Below are 19932 nucleotides of genomic sequence, written 5' to 3' on the forward strand. Positions count from 1 at the left end.
GATAAAGATGCTGATAAGTGGCTTGTAGCTATGAAATCTGAGATGGAGTCTATGTACTCTAATCAAGTCTGGGAACTTGTAGAACCACCCAAAGGGGTTAAACCCATTGGATGCAAGTGGATCTATAAGAAAAAGAGGGGTATAGACGGTAAAGTGCAAACTTATAAGGCAAGGCTTGTTGCAAAAGGGTTTACTCAAAAAGAAGGGATCGATTATGAGGAAACTTTTTCGCCAGTTGTCATGCTAAAGTCTATTAGAACTCTTCTATCCATTGCTGCTCATTTTGATTATGAGATTTGGCAAATGGATGTCAAGACAGCTTTCCTAAATGGGAGTCTTGATGAATGCATCTATATGAAGCAACCAGAGGGTTTCATAACAAGTGGACAAGAAAATTTGCTATGCAAATTGAATAAGTCCATATATGGGCTTAAACAAGCATCTAGGTCATGGAACACTTGTTTTGACCAGTCGATCAAAACTTTTGGTTTCGATCAGTGTCATGATGAGTCTTGTGTGTATAAGAAATGGAATGGTAATAAAGTTGTTTTTCTGGTACTATATGTGGATGATATTCTGCTTATAGGGAATTGTGTTGGTATGTTGACTTCTGTCAAAGATTGGTTATCCCAGCGTTTTGATATGAAGGATTTGGGAGAAGCTGCTCATATTCTTGGGATCAAGCTCATGCGAGATCGCAAGAAAAGAATGATTGGTTTATCTCAAGCACTTTATATTGATACTATTCTTGCTCGTTTCAGCATGCAAGATTCCAAGAAGGGATTTCTTCCCTTCAGACATGGAATCACTCTATCTAAGGATCAGTGTCCTAAGACACCTGATGAGATAGAGAACATGAAGGCAGTTCCTTATGCTTCAGCAGTTGGAAGCCTCATGTATGCAATGCTGTGTACTAGACCTGATATCTGTTTTGCAGTTGGCATGGTTAGCAGATTTCAGTCTAATCCTGGGCGAGAACATTGGACTGCAGTCAAACATATAATCAAGTACTTAAAAAGAACTAGGGATTATATGTTAGTCTTTCAGTCAGAGGATCTTATACCCATTGGATATACAGATTCAGATTTTCAGTCTGATAGGGACTCTCGAAAGTCTACCTCAGGAAATGTTTTTGTCTTAGGAGGTGGAGCCATAATTTGGAGGAGTATTAAGCAAACTTGTGTTGCTGATTCCACCATGGAAGCTGAGTATGTAGCAGCCTCTGAGGCTGCTAAGGAGGCTGTATGGCTTAGAAACTTCCTTATGGATCTAGGTGTGGTTTCTTCAGTGCAATCGCCTATTACACTTTATTGTGATAATAGCGGGGCAGTTGCAAACTCGAAAGAACCACGGAGCCATAAAAGGGCAAAACACATTGAGCGAAAGTATCATTTGATACGTGACATAGTTCAAAGGGGTGATGTGGTAGTGACAAAGATCGCATCGGAAAACAACTTGGCTGATCCTTTTACAAAGAGCTTACCAGCAAAGACTTTTGACAGTCATGTAGAAGGAATGGGAGTTAGAATAATTGATGCATGGTTATGAGTCTAAGTGGGAGATTGATAGAGATATACTATTAACCATGCAAATGTAATAGTATAGTTTTTATGTTTTTCTATTGACAATTATATCTATGTATTTAATTAGATTTTTGCATTAAATAAATTGGTTTTCAGCATATGATCAATAATTGTGATTAGTACATTTTGTATGTATCTAATTGGACCAAATAGAGAATGGATGTTTATACTGGCTATTAAACATATTCTCTAGGACATTAGAAATATAGTTTATGTTCTTAATCTTGATTTAATTTAATATGAGCAAGCATTTGTTATCTTGTGCTTTGATTCATTAAAGGGTGAGTTTCATTATTGGAATAATATTCTCGGTGGATTGGGCAAAGATAATTTGTGTTTGTGAAATATTAATTAATGATGGAATCCATGTCTCAATTTAGAGATTGATGATGCACTTTAAGTATGCTTATAAGGTTTCATTGTGTAAACCCTGCAGGTGGATTTTGAATCCGTCACATGAAATAAGTTGAGCGACAATCTTAAAGTTGTATTGTTATTTAAATAAATTGTCAGTGAGTTATTTAAATAACAGCATCAGTAATCTTAACATGGAGAACATAATATTATTATGTTGTGGAATTGTAAAATAAATAAGGAGTTCAATCATGAATTTTTAGTGGTATAATTCTTGATTAATTATAATAAGAATATGTTGGTCCTACATAGGTTCTTATTGTAATTAGTGGCCTAATTTATTTTATTCCTGCGGTCCCTGTAGTACCCTAGTTGTTTGGAATAATAGGGTTTTTATTTAAATAATAAATGGATTATTTTATTTAAGTAATTGATAATTATTTTAATAAAATAATTTATTATTTATTTATTTATATTAAATGTTATTTTCCTATGGAAAATACGTTTTGAAGAATATAAATAAGAAAAACCCTAAGTTGAAAAGACGCTTGCGTTATTCTTTTCTGCCCACTCAGAAAAACTTTCTAGAGAGATAGCTAGGGTTACTGCAGAAGATCGTGGGTGACTCCAAGATCTTAGGAACAAAGACCGGTGAGCGATTCTGCGCTTCAAGAGGTCAGTTAATATTTATGTTTTTAGTTTCCCTTGATATGTGTTTCGGATCTGGGTTGTTTCCGCTTAATACCCGCTCCCATCACTTGTTTCACTGTTCTTGGCTCGAGTGTATCCGGTAAAGGATATTTAGTTGTAAGATTAACAAAAGAAGAATTAAAATACTTTGAGTTAGGCTTCCTTTGTCGCTGCTGCCGTTGTACAAGAGCTGGAACTGAGTCTTGTGAAACAATCGGTAGTGGCAAATCTAAATCAGTAGTAGAAGATTCAGTCATCAAAGGGTCAACTTGTTGAGTCTCAGTACTAATTAATGGCATGGTAGATTGATCAGATTCTGCTAATAATGCTGTAATAGATTCGGAACCAGTACTTGAAACCAACAAATCAGAATCACTTGGAATAGAAATTGCCAATGGAACCGAAGCAACTGCAGTTGGTGCAACAGGTGATGGATTTGGTTGTTGTGCCGAACCTGTACAAGAAGCATCTCGAAAATAATCTGTAAATTGATGAGAACTAGTGCAAGTTTCAGATGGAAAAATATGCTCAACAAATTGAACATGACGAGACAAATACAAACGATTAGCCTTTGGATCGTAATATTTGTATGCAGATTGAGTTGGAGAATATCCAAGAAAAATACAAGGCAATGAACGACACTGAAGTTTAGAATTATTATATGGCCTTAGCCATGGAAAACAAAGGCAACCAAAAGATTTCAATCTCTTAAAACTATGAGGCATACCAAACAATCTAGAGAAAGGTGTTTGAAACGAAATAGCGGACGAAGGCAACCGATTGAGCAAATAAACAGCAACCTGAAAAGCATGAGACCAATAATTAGAAGGTAAAGACGAAAATTGTAACATAGCAAGACCTGTTTCAACTATTGAGCGATGACGACGTTCAGCAGTACCATTATGCTCTGGCGTATGTGGAGGTGTTGTATAATGTGAAATACCACAAGACAAAAAATGATTCTTAAGCTTTTGATACTCCCCACCATTATCAGTGAACACAGAAACAATTCTAGTGTGAAAATAATTTTCAACCAATTTCTGAAAGTGGATAAACAAATCATGAGTATCAGATTTCTGCTTCATGGGATATAGCCAAACATACTTAGAATAGTGATCAATAAATGTAACGTAATATGCATAGCCATCAATAGATTTTTGTGTAGGACCCCAAACATCGGAATAAACAAGTTGCAAAGGCTTATTACTAACAAGAGAATTCTCAAAAAACGGTAATTTATGACTCTTGCTCATAGAGCAGGAAGTGCAATGAAAACTAGAAACATATTTAGACATAGACTGAAGACCAATATTTCGAAGTACTAACAAAAGGACTTTATTGTTGGGATGACCAAGCTTGTGATGCCATTCAGAAAGCAAAGACAGACACCGAGTAGTAACATTCAGCTGAGAACGTTGAGAATTAACTCTGGAAAAACTTGCACAGTAGATATCATTAATGTTCTCTCCCCGTAGTAGAGACGCCCCCGTGTACAGATCCTTCACAACAAAATAATATGGAAAAAATTCCACAGAAACATGATTAGTGCGACACAACTTAGCAATTGAGACCAAATTCTTGCGCAGATTAGGCACGCATAACACATTAGGCAATGATAAATTCTTAGAGTAAGTAGGAATTTGCACAAAACCAGTATGGGATACAGCAAGCGTTTTACCATCACCAAGTTGTACTTCCTCAGGACCTCCATAGTCAGAATAGCTTTGCAAAGAAGCTGGATTCGACACAACATGATGAGAAGCTCCGCTATCAAACAACCATTGTTGTGGAGAAGAAGCAGCCATAGAAGAAGTAACATTAACTGCAGGTATCGGTGCTGAAGAATGTGAGGTATCAGTCTTCAAAGACATATTATTCTCCTTAAGAAAGTGAGCCAATTTGCGACATTCAGCAGTAGTATGCCCAGTATATTCACAAAATTGACATACCACATCAGGTCGATAAGAACCTCGACCTCGACCACCAGAGTAAGAACCACGACCACCACGTCGATTTCCAGAATAATTGGAGTTTTGTGGAGATCGATTATAATTGCCATTCTGATTGTGTGAACGCCCTCCAGAACGTTGAGTGTAATTGACAGTAGCAATCACTTGTGACGTAGCTAAAACAGTTGTGGAATCTTTTTCTTGTAGGGATCGTTCATGATCAGTAAGTTTTTCAAAGAGATCAGAAAAGGTTATTGGGGTTTCACGAACTTTTAACGCAGCAACTATGGGACTGTAATCATCTCCCAATCGCGTGATAATATAAACAATTAAGTCATCATCACTCACCGGATTCTGGGTAAGAGCAAGCTCATCTGCAATAGCCCTCATCTCATTGAGAAAAATAGCAATCGATTTGGTTCCCTTAGAGTTCTGTGCTAATTTAGTTTTTAAGGACAGAATTCTAGAACGAGAAACATTAGCAAAACTCTGGTGAAGCCGATCCCATGCTTTTTTGGCAGTATTGGCTGAAGAAATCAAGGGTTGAATAGTATCGGAACAACTTCCTAAAAGAGCACTGATCAAAATTTGATCTTGTCGAAACCATAAGGCGAAAGCTGGGTTGGCTGTTTTGTCTTTTTCAGAAAGAAATTGTGATGGTGCAACCCGTGAACCATCAATAAAATCAAGTAAATCAAGACCAATTAAGGTTGATTGGATCTGTTTTCTCCAAACAGGAAAATTCTCCTGAGTAAGTTTAATTGGAAAATGCGTTGGAGCATTTAATTGAATGACGGTATTGGATGACGAATCCATTAATTAAAAGAAAATTGGATCAGAAAACTCGTGAGAGCAGATTGTGGCTCTGATACCATATAGAAGATTTATGATATTGAGAATTCTATGTATTTGTATTTCTGTATAGAATACATTTATATAGTATATACCAGTGGTTGAGTTTGATACAGATTATATGAATAACAAATATTATCTCAACCAACTATAAACCTTATCATAACTCTAAATCTTATCACAACTCTAACCTTATCATGACTCTAAACCTTATCACAACTCTAACCCTTATCACTAACTAAATACAAGATAAGTATACAGCTATAACTCAAGTTACAAATAGATAAAACTGTTATAGTTAGTCTTTATCTTTAATAGTTTTTAATTTTATTATATTCCTAGTTCAGAATCACATTTTTTTTGCATTAATGTCAATTTTGTATTTTTTAAATTTAAAAATGTGATGCACAAATTGAAGTTTTTCTTTTTCATGTTTTAGTTTAATATCTTAATGATCCAAAATTCTTTTACAATTTTTAGCATGGTATTTTATGTGAAATATAATTTTAATTGCTTGGTGTCCAAATTTGCTATTATAGCAAATTAGATTTTGTGAATTTTGTTTTCTTTAAGTTAGTTTGTAGATTTTTTCTTTAATTATCCTTATTCAAATAAGTCTGGGAGACTTAAATTAGGGTTAAAATATGCTAGATCTGGAATGAGTTGAGAAATTTATTTTCTAACTAATTTAGAATGACCAACAAGATGCTATAATCCTTAATCTTTTGTTTTCTTATTTTTTTATTTTATTTTAAAAAAATTATCAGTTAGTATATAGAAAAATTCACAGAAAACACAATGTCATGTAGTTATCGGCTTACGAGCTCTACTATTTTGATATTATGTGTCCTACCATTTTGATATTATGTGTCCTACCATTTACGGTACTCTTATCTAATTGAGACAGATCTATCAAGTGGTATAGAGATTAAGATATATGTAAATATTTATAAATGTTAATGACTAATAGCTCGATGTATAAAATTTTATAGAGGATCATAAATTTATTTAAATTTGCGTACATAATACATACAATACAAGAAATAATATATTAATATATTTACATGAATTTGTCCTAATAGTTATAAAAATTCATGAAAAACCATAAGATTTTATGAGAAAAGAGATTTTTGATTTAACTTTATATCTAATCTATTTGATGAGAATATATATGATGTGTAAACTCTTATAGATCTTATTATTATTACCTCTACGAGTCTTTATTTAAGAATAAATGAACACTAGACGTAAACTTAGTGCATTGGATATCATCACGCGCATGAAACATAGAACAGTAGCCGCTAGAAGAAGGAAGAATCTGATATCTGCATCGACTACGGAATTTCTTATCCCTTAGATGGATATTAGTTCTCTTACTTTGTAGGAGTTGTATTAAATATTGATATGTACACTTAGTAGAATGTGATGCAAAATATATAAATTATATTTATAAGTATTTGAATACGAGAAATTACAATATTTATAATATTTACTGAATAACTTCTTTGATATAAACTATGAATGATTTATTTTGACAATAAGAAGTATAAATAAACTTAAGATTGCATAACTAAATATGAAGTTTAGTTAGAATAAAATCGTTATTGGAGTGCTCGATGAGAAGAATTTTAATCGAAAGAAGTCTGGAAGTTATGGTTGGAGTTATCGAAGTATTTTGAAGTTAGATGTCAAATTTAAAAATATTGAAAATATAGGAGAAACTCTTACAATTTTTTCGCTTGAACTTTTATTAGTAAATTTAAAAATATATATGTCAAATAAGGTTTTTGAAAGGATGAATAACTTGTAAAATAATATATTATCTTGAATTAAATGATTTTAATATTATCTCTAAAAAATTTTTTTTCTTTGCTATTTTTATATTTTTTTTCAGAAAAAAAATTCATAAGATTCAAATCAACTAATAATCCATGATCGCAGTTGATTGATGCTATTTTTATATTTGGATTAAAGCTGTATAAAAGGTTTACTTAGGGCTTTGGAGCCTTATGAGTTACTTGATTGATGCATGATCGCAGTTGGTTCTGACTCTGGACGACTCAAAAATTTTTGGTAGCTGGAAAAATCAACAAGTCCCAAAAAAGAAGTTGTTCGGTCCTTTGGGTTTCAGAAGTTCTTTGCAGCTCGCCCATTTATCTTCAACTTTTTCCATGGGTTCTGGCCCTAGAAAGAATTGGCATTTGAAACTTAGCTCTTTAAAAGCTTTGTCAAATAAAAATAAATTAAAAACACTAAGTTGAGTTATAATTACAAAAACTTTTATTTATATGCATATTAAGTAAATTTCACTTGAAAAGTTTAAATTAATGTGTTGACTTAATAAAAAAATGTAAAATTATTAAAAATTTGAATTCAATTAAGTTAACTAAATATATTTATATTCTTAAAAATACAAATAGTATTGAACAATAATAATTTTATTTTTATATTTATTTATTATAATACTAAAAAAATTTGCACTTATCTGATTTGTTGAATGGACGTTCATTACTAAAATTTATTAGCAAGAAATTATATGTTAAGCCATGCAGTATTATTGTTAGTTAACATTATCACTAAGATTATTTTTTATAATTTTTTAAATATGAATTTTTAATTATAATTAGTCGCTTTTTATAAAATTTTATTTTAGATAAATAATAAAATTTAATTACACATATATAATTTAAATATTAAAATAATAAAATTTTATTTTTTATATTTATTTTTATTTTAGGGTCTAAAATTTTAATTTGTAATATTTCGCAAAAGATAATGATGTGGCATTTTACAAATAATTAAAAATTATTTTTAAATAATATTTAACATATAAATTAATATTAAAAGTAAAAGAAAGTTAAATGGGTACTTTCTAACCATGGATGATTCAACACAGCAACTCTATAAAGTTTAGCTAAGATTGAGATGAAAAATGTAGAGTATGTTATTTAGATCTGATAAAAGTCATGTATATATACACATCTGGAAAACTAATTCCTAACAAACTGATCTTTCTAGAGTTTTCTTGAATTTTCTGGACTTTCTGGAGTAAATTACAACAGGTTATGAAACGGCGCCATTTTGGCTTTTTCTATACGGCGCCGTTTTTGCTTCTGAATTAATTCTGTCTTTGGCTGTGCTTGGTTCTCCTCTGCGACGTCGTTTGGGGCAGTACATCGTTTGGGGCAGTACATAATATCTCTTCACGCCCCCCGCAAGATAGAGTTGCCCTAATTTTTAGGGAAACTCATCTTGGATAGAAGAGTCTGGAACTGCGCCGCTCCCAAGGGGTTCGTGAAGAGATCGGCGATCTGTTGCCGTGAGGGTACGTGCACCGTGGAAATGAGGCCTCTGGTGATCTGCTCGCGGACGATATGGCAGTCGATGTCCAGGTGCTTCGTTCGTTCATGAAAAACCGGGTTGGCCGCGATATGCTGAGCCGCTTGGTTGTCGCAGTGAAGCGGTATAGGAAGTTGTGGATCGGCGTGAAATTCTTTCATCAGGTAAGTGATCCACTTGAGCTCGCACACTGTGAGAGCCATGCTTCTGTACTCAGCTTCTGCTGAGGACTTGCTAACCGTGGTCTGTTTTTTTGTTTTCCAGGATATTAAGGATGGTCCGAGGAATATGCAGAACCCAGTGAGAGATTTCCGGGTCATCGGACAAGAAGCCCAGTCAGCATCGGAGAAAGCTCAGAGCTTGAGATCGTTCTGAGCTGGGAAAAATAACCCTCTTGTTGGACAACTCTTCAGATAGCGAAGCACGTGAAGTGCGGCGTTCCAGTGTGGTTGACGCGGCTGTTGCATGAACTGGCTGAGGTGCTGCGTCGCGTAGGAGATGTCTGGCCTGGTAACTCCGAGGTAGAGTAACCTACCTATTAACCTCCTGTATTTATCTGGTTCAGTCAAAAGAGGTCCTGTTGTGTTGTCAAGTTTGAGTCCTTGTGGTAGTGGGTTGTCAGAAAATTTGGCTTGCATATAACCTGTGTCTTGTATAATGTCTAATAGATATTTCTTTTGGTGAAGAAATAATCCAGTCTCAGAACGTGCGATCTGTAATCCCAGAAAGTATTTGACATGTCCCAGATCTTTGATTGTGAAAGCTTTATCAAGGTGAGATTTCATTTCTGTTATATCTTTTTCTGATTGACCTGCTAGAAGAATATCATCAACGTAAACTAACAATGTTAAAAATCTGCCTTCCTTTGTTCTTGTGAACAGGTAGTGATCAAAGGGTGATTGTTTGAAACCAAATTGGTTTAAGCACTGGGTAAGCTCCTTATTCCACATTCTTCCTGCTTGTTTTAGCCCGTAAATGCTTTTTATGAGTTTGCACACTTGTCCTGGTTGAGCTTTGTCATAGCCTTCCGGGGGCATCATGTATAAATCTTCTTCTATATGACCATGTAGGTATGCATTATTTACATCAAGTTGATGTATAGGCCAGTTCTTGGCAGTAGCAATTGCCATGAACATTCTTACAGTAACCAATTTGGCTACTGGAGAAAAATTATCAGTATAATCAATTCCAAGTAATTGATTAAATCCCTTGGCCACTAGCCTGGCCTTGAATCTGTCAACTGAGCCGTCTGGCTTGTATTTTATTCTAAAAACCCATTTGGAAGCAATGGCTCTTTTTCCTTTGGGCAGAGTTGTTAAATACCAAGTATTATTGGTATCTAAGGCTGTTAGTTCATCTTGCATGGCTTGCACCCAATTGCTATCCTCCTTGGCTTGTGAATAGGACTTAGGTTCACAGTTTATAGACACATTTGCCACAAAACTCAAATAATGGGGGGTAAAAATAGGTTCAGAGGTAAAACAGGGGTAGTTATAGGGAGAATTACCTGTGGTGTTGTTGGGGAATGCACCAGGATTGATAGGACATATAGAGGTTGCCACAAAGTCATTTAGCCATCTTGGTCTTGTAGGTAGCCTTGTGCTTCTCCTTGTGTGTGTAGAAGCTCCTTCTTCTGAAATTTATGGGGTTGGTTCAAGATTGTCAGGAATTTCTCCTTCATCTTCAGTAGATATTTCTCTTCTGTCTTCAGTTGCAGAATCCTCAGTGTACTGTTCAGTCTCTTCTGTTATTCTTAAAGATTCATGGGGAGGGTTAATATCTGTATGAGGTGACATTGGCATGGTTGGACTTGAGTCAGATTCGGGTATTGTATTTGGTAATACTGTTTTATGTGGGTTATGGGTGTCAGGTTGTGATCTGAATGGGAATATGTCTTCATGGAAGATCACATCTCTGGAAACAATGATTTTGTTTAGGTCTATGGCATAGATTTTGTAGGCCTTCATTCCTGGAACATATCCAAGGAATACTCCTTTAAAGGCTCTTTCTTCAAATTTTGTCTTGTGGGGTAAAGTATTGGTTGCAAAGCATAGGCATCCAAAGGTTTTGAGAAAGTTTAGATTGGGTTTTTCCTTGTGCAAACTAGCATAAGGTGTTTCCCAATTAAGTACAGGGCTTGGTAATCTGTTGATGATATAGGTGGCAGTGAGTATGGATTCTCCCCAGAATCTTTTTGGTAGTTTTGACTGAAACATTAGAGCTCTTGCAACTTGTAATAGGTGTTTGTGCTTTCTTTCAACTACCCCATTCTGTTGTGGGGTGTATGGGCATGATTTCTGATGAATAATGCCCTTTTCCTTCAGCCACTTGCTACAATCTTGGTTCACAAACTCTGTCCCATTGTCTGATCTTAAGTTCTTGACTGACTTATGAAATTGATTGTTCACCATAGCTATGAATTCCTTTAACACAGCAGATACTGATTGTTTTTGCTGTAGTAAATATGTCCATGTAGCTCTAGTGTAATCGTCAACTATGGTTAATACATATCTTGCATTTGATACTGAAACTACTGAATATGGGCCCCAGAGATCCACATGAATTAGCTCAAATTGCGATGTAGATGTAATCTTGCTCTTATTAAAACTCAATCTTTGTTGTTTTGCAATAGGGCAGATGGTGCATACATGAGAATCACATTCATTGGCTTTTATTACATTTAGATGCAACAATTTGCTTTTTGATGCATGACCTAATCTTCTGTGCCATACTTCGTAGTTGCTTTGAAGTTGTTGAGATGCCAATGCTGTGCCAATTGTCTTTATTCTGCTGTCTTGATGGCTAAATGATTCTTTATTTATTCTATATAATCCTTGGTGCATTCTCCCAACAGCCAATGGGTGTTTAGTCACTAGGTCCTGCAAGATGCATTGATTATGGTAGAATTGTACAGATATTTTGTTAGTTTGGGTGATTTGGCTAACAGACAGTAAATTGTATTTAAATGTGGGCATATATAGCACATCTAGCAATTGCATATTCTGGTTTAAAGGCACTGTACCAATTTTGGAGATATTTTTCATGCTACCATCGGGTAGGGTCACTACACTAGGTTTATTTAGAGTTCTGTGGTTTGAAAAAAGAGATAGGTCATTGCACATGTGAGCTGTGGCACCTGTATCTATAATCCACTCTCCTATAGTTCTATTTTCATAAACCTTAGAGTAGCAAGAAGATGTCATACCTGCAAACCCAGTATAGTTCACACAATTTGCATCATTGCTGCCGGCTGTGCTCTGGCCATGATTCTTCATGTATTTGATCATCTCCTGCATCAGTGACTCTATGTTCCAATCAACTTTGCCTTGAGTGTAATCATCATTGCTTTCTAGAGGTGTTTCAAACACATGAGCTGCAACATTTTCTTTTCCTTTGTTTTTCTTCAATTTGAGTTCATTGAACCAATCTGGATATCCATTGAGCTTGAAACATGTTTCCCTCACATGGCCTGTAGTTTTGCAGTAAGAACAGGTTCTGTCATCCCTTTTTTTGAATTGATTTTTCCATGTTTTGCCTTTGTTGATCCCTGAAGTGTTTGCTGTCATTGCACTGTTCCCAGCTTCATCATTTTGTGTCTCCCTCTGTTTTTCAATTGTCAAAATCATAGAATATGCTTTGTTTACACTAGGCAGTGGCTCCATTATGAGAATTTGATTTCTCACATGGTCATAAGACTCATTTAAGCCCATCAAGAATTGCATTAATTTGTGTTTGCCTTCTATCTCAGCAAATAACTTTGCTACACCACATTCACATACTGGAATTGGCTCTAAACATGCATATTCATCCCATAATTTTTTAATTTTGTGTAATACATCATAATGTTGTTGTTTGCTTGACTGGCATTGCTGATTTCTTTCATTAATTGGTACATCAGGGGGCCATTACTGTCTCCAAATCTTTCTTTTAATTCTTCCCATAATTCATAAGCATTTGTGGCATATAGAAAAGCCTCAGCCAATTCTTTTGAAAGAGCATTCAAGATCCAGGACATTACCATATTATCTGCTTTCTGCCATTCCTCATAGTTTCTGTCATCTTGATCTGGCATCTTGCATTTGCCATTTATGAATCCTAGTTTGTCCTTTGCTTTCAAAGCAATGACCATTGATCTGCTCCATGTCAGGTAGTTGTTGCCATTTAATGGAGAGCTGACGAGGATCATGCTGGGAGAATCAGAGTTCAGCAACTTCATCATCTTGTCGTCTTTCTCTTCTTTTCCTGGTGTGTTTCCCTCAGTGATTTCTGCCATTATGCTTGTTGAACAGGCTGTGTGGCTTGAGAAAGTAAGAGGAAAATTTCTCAGATCTAGATCTGAGTTTGTTGAGGTAGTTTACACAGGGCAGTAGTTTGCTCTGATACCATATAAAGTTTAGCTAAGATTGAGATGAAAAATGTAGAGTATGTTATTTAGATCTGATAAAAGTCATGTATATATACACATCTGGAAAACTAAATCCTAACAAACTGATCTTTCTAGAGTTTTCTTGAATTTTCTGGACTTTCTGGAGTAAATTACAACAGGTTATGAAACGGCGCCATTTTGGCTTTTTCTATACGGCGCCGTTTTTGCTTCTGAATTAATTCTGTCTTTGGCTGTGCTTGGTTCTCCTCTGCGACGTCGTTTGGGGCAGTACATCGTTTGGGGCAGTACATAATATCTCTTCAAACTCCAACAAGCTCAACTCCTCGTCGTACTCAACCAGGACCCTACCCCTTTCAAGACCCTAATCTCCTCTCTTATGTCTTCCTCCAACGAGGAGAGATTGCAGGTTGAGGTCACTTTCTACCTCAAGCAGACAGATCCCAATTCTCTCTCCTTCAAACTCGTTCACCTCCTTCAGTTTTCTTCTCATGTTGAGTGTAACGCCCCAGAAATCCGGACCGCTACCGGCGCTAGGGTCCGGGTCGACTTAAGGCCGCCGGGACCCGTAGCAAGCCTGACATATAACCTGTAAACCTGTATAATCCCATACATGATCAACAACATGCATAAAAATTAAAACTTTTCTTCATACAAACTGTCATCAACTAACTCAACCTGTGCATACTCTGAACATATACATAACATAGTCCCTCTGTGGGATCTCATCAAGCCTTAAAGGCAAAACAACCTGTGTTGAGTTAGTTTACATAAACATCATAACATAAGATCATGTATATACAAAAGGGATTAACAATATAATATGGTCAAGCACAACTCTATCCTCAATAACCTCATTACATAACATCCTGAATATTTTTACATTTCATCATAATACAATTGTCATGTCCACAAACTAACTATTACATACATATGACTTTTTCTCGTCTTGCCTTCTCTATCTATCCCGTACCTGCAAACCTGGGGGTTAGGGGAGAGGGGTGAGCTAGATGCCCAGTGGGTAGAACTATGAAAAGAATATTTAAAACATGCTATCATGAAATGCGTCACTGCACAAACAAATCACACCACGGATGGACTGATTCAAAAATCCCTCAGCTCCATGCCCGGCCCTATTATGGGCACCACAGGACTTCGTATTGCTCGGCCCTATTATGGGCACCACAGGACTTCGTACTCAGAGTTATTGCCCGGCCCTATTATGGGCACCACAGGACTTCGTGTTGCCCGGCCCTATTATGGGCACCACAGGACTTCGTATTCAGAAGGCTAATGAATCATCCTAATGTCCATCCACTGTCATCTATCACAACAATACAATGCGGCATAGTCATGAATTATAATGCAAACAACCTATAATATGATCATGATGCATGAAGCATGATAAAAGCATTTCATTTCTTAATTTAAAAGGTTAAGTTTAGTTCCACTCACCTCTGGCTGACTCTGACAAACTCTGTAGCAGCTGGCTCACTGCTGGGGTCCTTGGTTCCTCGGGTCCGAACCTACACAGGTGGACTCCAATGAGGGACCAAACACACAAAAACATAACTCTAATATATTCCCCAAAAACCCCCTAAAACATCCTGAAAATATCACATAGAGATATGCATGAAGTGGCTGAACAGGGCACTTTCGGCGGCACCTTCGGCGGCCGAAAGTCCTGGACAGATCCGAAAGTCAGGCACTTTCGGCGGCACCTTCGGCGGCCGAAAGTCCCAGACAGAGACGAAACTCAGGTAGGTTCGGCGGCACCTTCGGCGGCCGAAAGTGCCAGACAGAGACGAAAGTCTCTTTTCGGGGGCAACTTCGGCAGCCGAAAGGCCTGCCTCCCCAGCCATGTTCGGCGGCCGAAAGTGCCTTCGGCTGCCGAACCTAGTTTCTGCCAAAGGGCAGAAACTTGGCTCCTTTGTGCATTTTCGCCTCCAAACTCACCAATCATGCATATACCTCAGTTAAATCATGCATACAAGTTCCTAGGGGCCTCAAAACATCAAATACCCCAACTACAACACTTCAAACACCCACAATCAACACACATTGACCAAAACATCAATATTAACCCATAACTCAAAATATAACCTAACATGCATTTCTACTCATAGATCTAGCATAAAACTTACTTAAAACATATAAGGAGCTTAAGATCGGTCCTTACCTCTTGAAGATCGAGAGGGAGACGACCTAAACTTGGAGATTCACGGAAATGAGCTCCTGAGTTCCCAAAGCTCCAAAACTTGGTTTAAATGTTCAAAACTTGAAATGTGAGTTTAAAACTTAAGAAAAATGGAAGAGATTTGGAAGAAGAACACAAGAGTTGCAAAAGGAAGGTCGGAAGCTTGCTATGGCCGAAAATGGGAGAAAGCTCGCCCATTTCGGCTAAGTGCCCCTTTTATAGGTGGCTGGCCAGGCCACGTTCGGGGGCCGAATGTGCCTCCGCATCCATGCAATGTTCGGCGGCCGAACTTGACTTTCGGCGGCCGAACCTGGACTGCCCTCACTCATGCTTTCGGGGGCCTAACGTGCCTCCAAAACGCATGCACGTTCGGCGGCCGAACTTGACTTTCGGCGGCCGAACCTGGGTTTTCCTCCAAAGACTTTTCATGCAAAACTCATTTAGTTTCATACTTTAAAACCATTAAAAACATGAAAACATTTTTATGAAAGCATGGTTCTACCCTTCTAGAGGTCTCCGACATCCGAGATTCCACCGGACGGTAGGAATTCCGATACCGGAGTCTAGCCGGGTATTACATTCTCCCCCCCTTAAGAACATTCGTCCCCGAATGTTCCTCACTAGCACACATAGCATGGCAAAGAACATAACACATATACAAGGCACATAAACACATAGGGATCTAACCTTAAAAGAGATGAGGGTACTGCTGGAGCATAGACTCCCGTGTCTCCCAAGTGCATTCTTCCAAGTTGTGGTGGTTCCACAGGACTTTCACCATCGGGATTTCCTTGTTTCTTAACTTTCTGATTTGGGTGTCTATGATCCGCACTGGCTGTTCAACATAGGTGAGATCCTCTTGGACCTCCACATCAGGCTCACTAAGAACCTTGCTCGGATCCGACACAAACTTCCTCAACATTGAAACATGGAAAACCGGATGGATTCTTTCCATCGAAGCAGGTAAATCCAGCTTGTACGACACATTCCCAATCTTTTGCAAGATTTCAAAGGGTCCGATGTATCGTGGGGCTAGTTTACCTTTCTTCCCGAAGCGAACCACTCCCTTCATTGGAGACACCTTGAGCAATACCAGATCCCCCTCCTGAAACTCTAACTGTCTTCTGCGGACGTCTGCATAGCTCTTCTGTCTGCTTGCAGCAGTCTTGATTCTTTCTCTGATTATGGGTACCACCCTGCTGGTGATCTCTACTAACTCAGGCCCTGCCAAGGCCTTTTCTCCAACTTTCTCCCAGCAAACAGGTGATCTGCACTTCCTTCCATACAAAGCTTCATATGGAGCCATCCCGATGCTAGCATGATGGCTGTTGTTGTAGGCAAACTCCACCAAAGGTAGATGCTGCCTCCAAGAACCGCCAAAGTCTAGCACACACATTCTGAGCATATCCTCGATAGTCTGGATGGTCCTTTCTTACTGCCCATCAGTCTGGGGGTGGAAGGCAGTACTGAAATCCAACCTAGTACCCATGGCATTCTGCAGACTCCGCCAAAATCTGGAGGTGAACTGGGGCCCTCTATCTGACACTATCGAAACAGGAACCCCATGCAGCCTGACGATCTCATCCACATATACCTGCGCCAACTTGTCCACAGAGTAGCCACTCCTGACAGGAATGAAGTGAGCAGATTTGGTGAGTCTGTCCACAATCACCCATATGGAGTCCAATCTGTTGGACGTCGCTGGTAACCCCACTACGAAGTCCATAGCTATATTCTCCCATTTCCATTCTGGGATAGGTAGCGGGTTAAGCATTCCAGCCGGCTTCTGATGTTCCAGCTTCGCCCTCTGACATATTTCGCAGGCGGACACAAACTGTGCCACTTCTTTCTTCATCGCTGGCCACCAATAAACTTTCTTCAAATCTTGATACATCTTGGTGGCTCCGGGGTGAATGCTGTATCTTGCATTATGAGCCTCCCTCATAATGTCTCCTTTTAGCCCAATTTCATCTGGTACACATAGTCTGCTCCCATAGCGGAGGATCCCCTTGCTGTCAAATCTGAACTCACTGTCGTTGCCTGACTGGACAGTCCTGGCAATCTTCACTAACTCCGGGTCCTCATGCTGTTTCTGAGCCACCTGCTCCAGAAACACGGGTGCTACTCTCATCTGGGCCACTAAGGCACCTGTACCAGACAAGTCCAACTGTAGACCTTCCTCAATAAGCTTGTAGAACTCCTTCACCACTGGTCTCCTCTCTGCCGCGATGTGGGATAGACTGCCTAGTGACTTCCGGCTTAGGGCGTCTGCCACGACATTCGCCTTACCCGGATGATACTGAATCTTGCAATCATAGTCACTCAGCAGCTCCACCCACCTCCTCTGCCTCAGATTCAGATCCCTCTGACTCAAGATGTACTGCAGGCTCTTATGATCTGTAAAGATCTCACATTTCACCCCATAGAGGTAATGCCTCCACATCTTGAGTGCAAAGATTACTGCTGCCATCTCAAGGTCATGTGTGGGGTAATTCAACTCTTGCTTCTTCAGCTGCCTAGAAGCATAAGCGATCACCCTCTCATTCTGCATCAGTACACAACCCAGTCCCACACGGGACGCATCACAAAAGACTGTAAAGTCCTCATCACTAGATGGCAGAGCTAACACTGGTGCTGAAGTCAACCTCTTCTTAAGCTCTTCGAAACTCTCCTCGCACTGGTCGGTCCACAGAAACTTCTGATTCTTCCTGGTTAGTCTGGTCAGAGGAGCTGCTATCTTTGAGAAGTCCTGAACGAACCTCCTGTAGTAACCTGCCAAACCCAAGAAACTTCTAATCTCTGTCACTGAAGTGGGTCTAGGCCAGTTAGCCATAGTTTCTGTCTTCTTGGGATCTACCTCAATACCATTCTCTGACACTACATGCCCCAAGAACGAAATGCTCCTCAGCCAGAACTCACATTTAGAGAACTTGGCATACAAGCCATGTTCCCTCAAAGTCTGCAAGACCACCCGCAGATGATGGGCATGCTCCTCTGCATTCCTGGAATACACCAAGATATCATCTATGAAGACAATAACAAAGTGATCCAGGTACTGGCTAAACACTCTGTTCATGAGATCCATGAATGCTGCAGGGGCGTTAGTTAACCCGAACGGCATCACAAGGAACTCAAAATGCCCATATCTGGTCCTAAAAGCCGTCTTTGGCACATCCTCATCCCTTATCCTAAGCTGATGGTACCCCGATCTTAGATCTATTTTGGAGAAACAACCCGCTCCGGCTAGCTGGTCGAATAGATCATCGATCCTAGGCAATGGGTACCTATTCTTGGTAGTGACTTTGTTCAACTGCCTGTAGTCGATACAAAGTCTAAGGGATCCATCCTTCTTCCTCACAAACAAGACCGGAGCACCCCAAGGTGAGGTACTCTGTCGGATGAAACCCTTTTCTACCAGCTCTTGCAATTGCTCTTTCAACTCCTTTAACTCGGCTGGAGCCATCCTGTAGGGAGGGATAGAGATCGGTCTAGTTCCAGGCATCAACTCTATCTCGAACTCTATCTCCCTAGCAGGTGGTAAACCTGGAAGCTCATCAAGAAAGACATCCTGAAACTCTCTGACAACTGGCACCGAGGCCGGCTCCCTGACCTGACTGTCTAGCTCTCTCACATGAGCTAAGTACCCCTGACATCCCTTCCTAAGCAACCTACGAGCCTGAAGAGCTGATATCAGACCTCTAGGTGTGCCCCTCTTGTCTCCTCTGAAGACGACCTCTGACCCGTTCTGATCTCTGAACCTGACTACCTTGTCCCTGCAGTCCAAGGTAGCACCATGGGTAGATAGCCAATCCATCCCTAGAATGACGTCAAAGTCTGTCAAATCTAGAACCACAAGGTCGGCGGAGAGGCATCTTCCCTCAATAAAAACTGGACTGTACTGGCAGACTGACACTGACACTGACGGGTCACACTTGGGTCCACTGACCCATAGGGGACACTCTAACCCAGAGACTATCAGACCTAACCTCTCAACGGCTCTCGGAGCAATAAATGAATGAGATGCACCCGGGTCCATTAATGCATACACATCAGAACACCCAATGACGAGATTACCTGACACCACGGTGTTGGATGTGTTAGCCTCCTGCTGTGTCATGGTGAAGATCCTGGCTGGAGCTGATGGACCTTCACCTCGGGAACCAGAAGAAGAGGCTGCCCCTCTCCCTCTACCTCTGCCACTGCCCTGAGTTGTGGCTGGAACTGCTGGCTGTGCCACACTACCAGAAGCTGTCTGCTGGGGCTGGCCCATAAAAGGCGCTCTAGGACAATCCCGAGCTATGTGTCCCTCCTGTCCACATCTGAAACATGCATTAGTCCCAGCTCGACACACTCCCCTGTGCGGTCTTCCACATCTCTGGCATTCTGTACCATCTGAGCCTGAGCTCGAGCCACCGCCAAATCCCAGACCGGATTTCAACTTGTTCCAAAACTTATTCTTCTTCGGCTTCTTGGTGGTGTTATCCCACCTCTTCTTACCTGAGCTCTGAGAAGAGAAACCTGGTCCTCCTCTGCTTGGGGTCTTAACCCCTGAAGACTGGGTCACTGACTGCTTCACTGACCCCT

The 19932-nt window shown here is 39.3% G+C and overlaps 1 long non-coding RNA gene across 2 annotated transcripts; it reads left to right on the forward strand.

The window, feature by feature from the left end:
* Positions 1-8561: 8561 nt before the first annotated feature.
* LOC110610035 lies at positions 8562-9643 on the forward strand. Of its 2 annotated transcripts, none has more exons than XR_002487148.2 (3): positions 8562-8931; positions 9032-9288; positions 9454-9643. It is a non-coding gene; the product is annotated as an uncharacterized LOC110610035 (long non-coding RNA). The 2 variants fall into 2 exon arrangements; XR_002487150.2 differs by having other exon boundaries at positions 9465-9643.
* The last annotated feature ends 10289 nt before the right edge of the window (positions 9644-19932 follow it).

This window comes from Manihot esculenta, chromosome 2, assembly GCF_001659605.2.
Source record: "Manihot esculenta cultivar AM560-2 chromosome 2, M.esculenta_v8, whole genome shotgun sequence".
Taxonomy (NCBI): domain Eukaryota; kingdom Viridiplantae; phylum Streptophyta; class Magnoliopsida; order Malpighiales; family Euphorbiaceae; genus Manihot; species Manihot esculenta.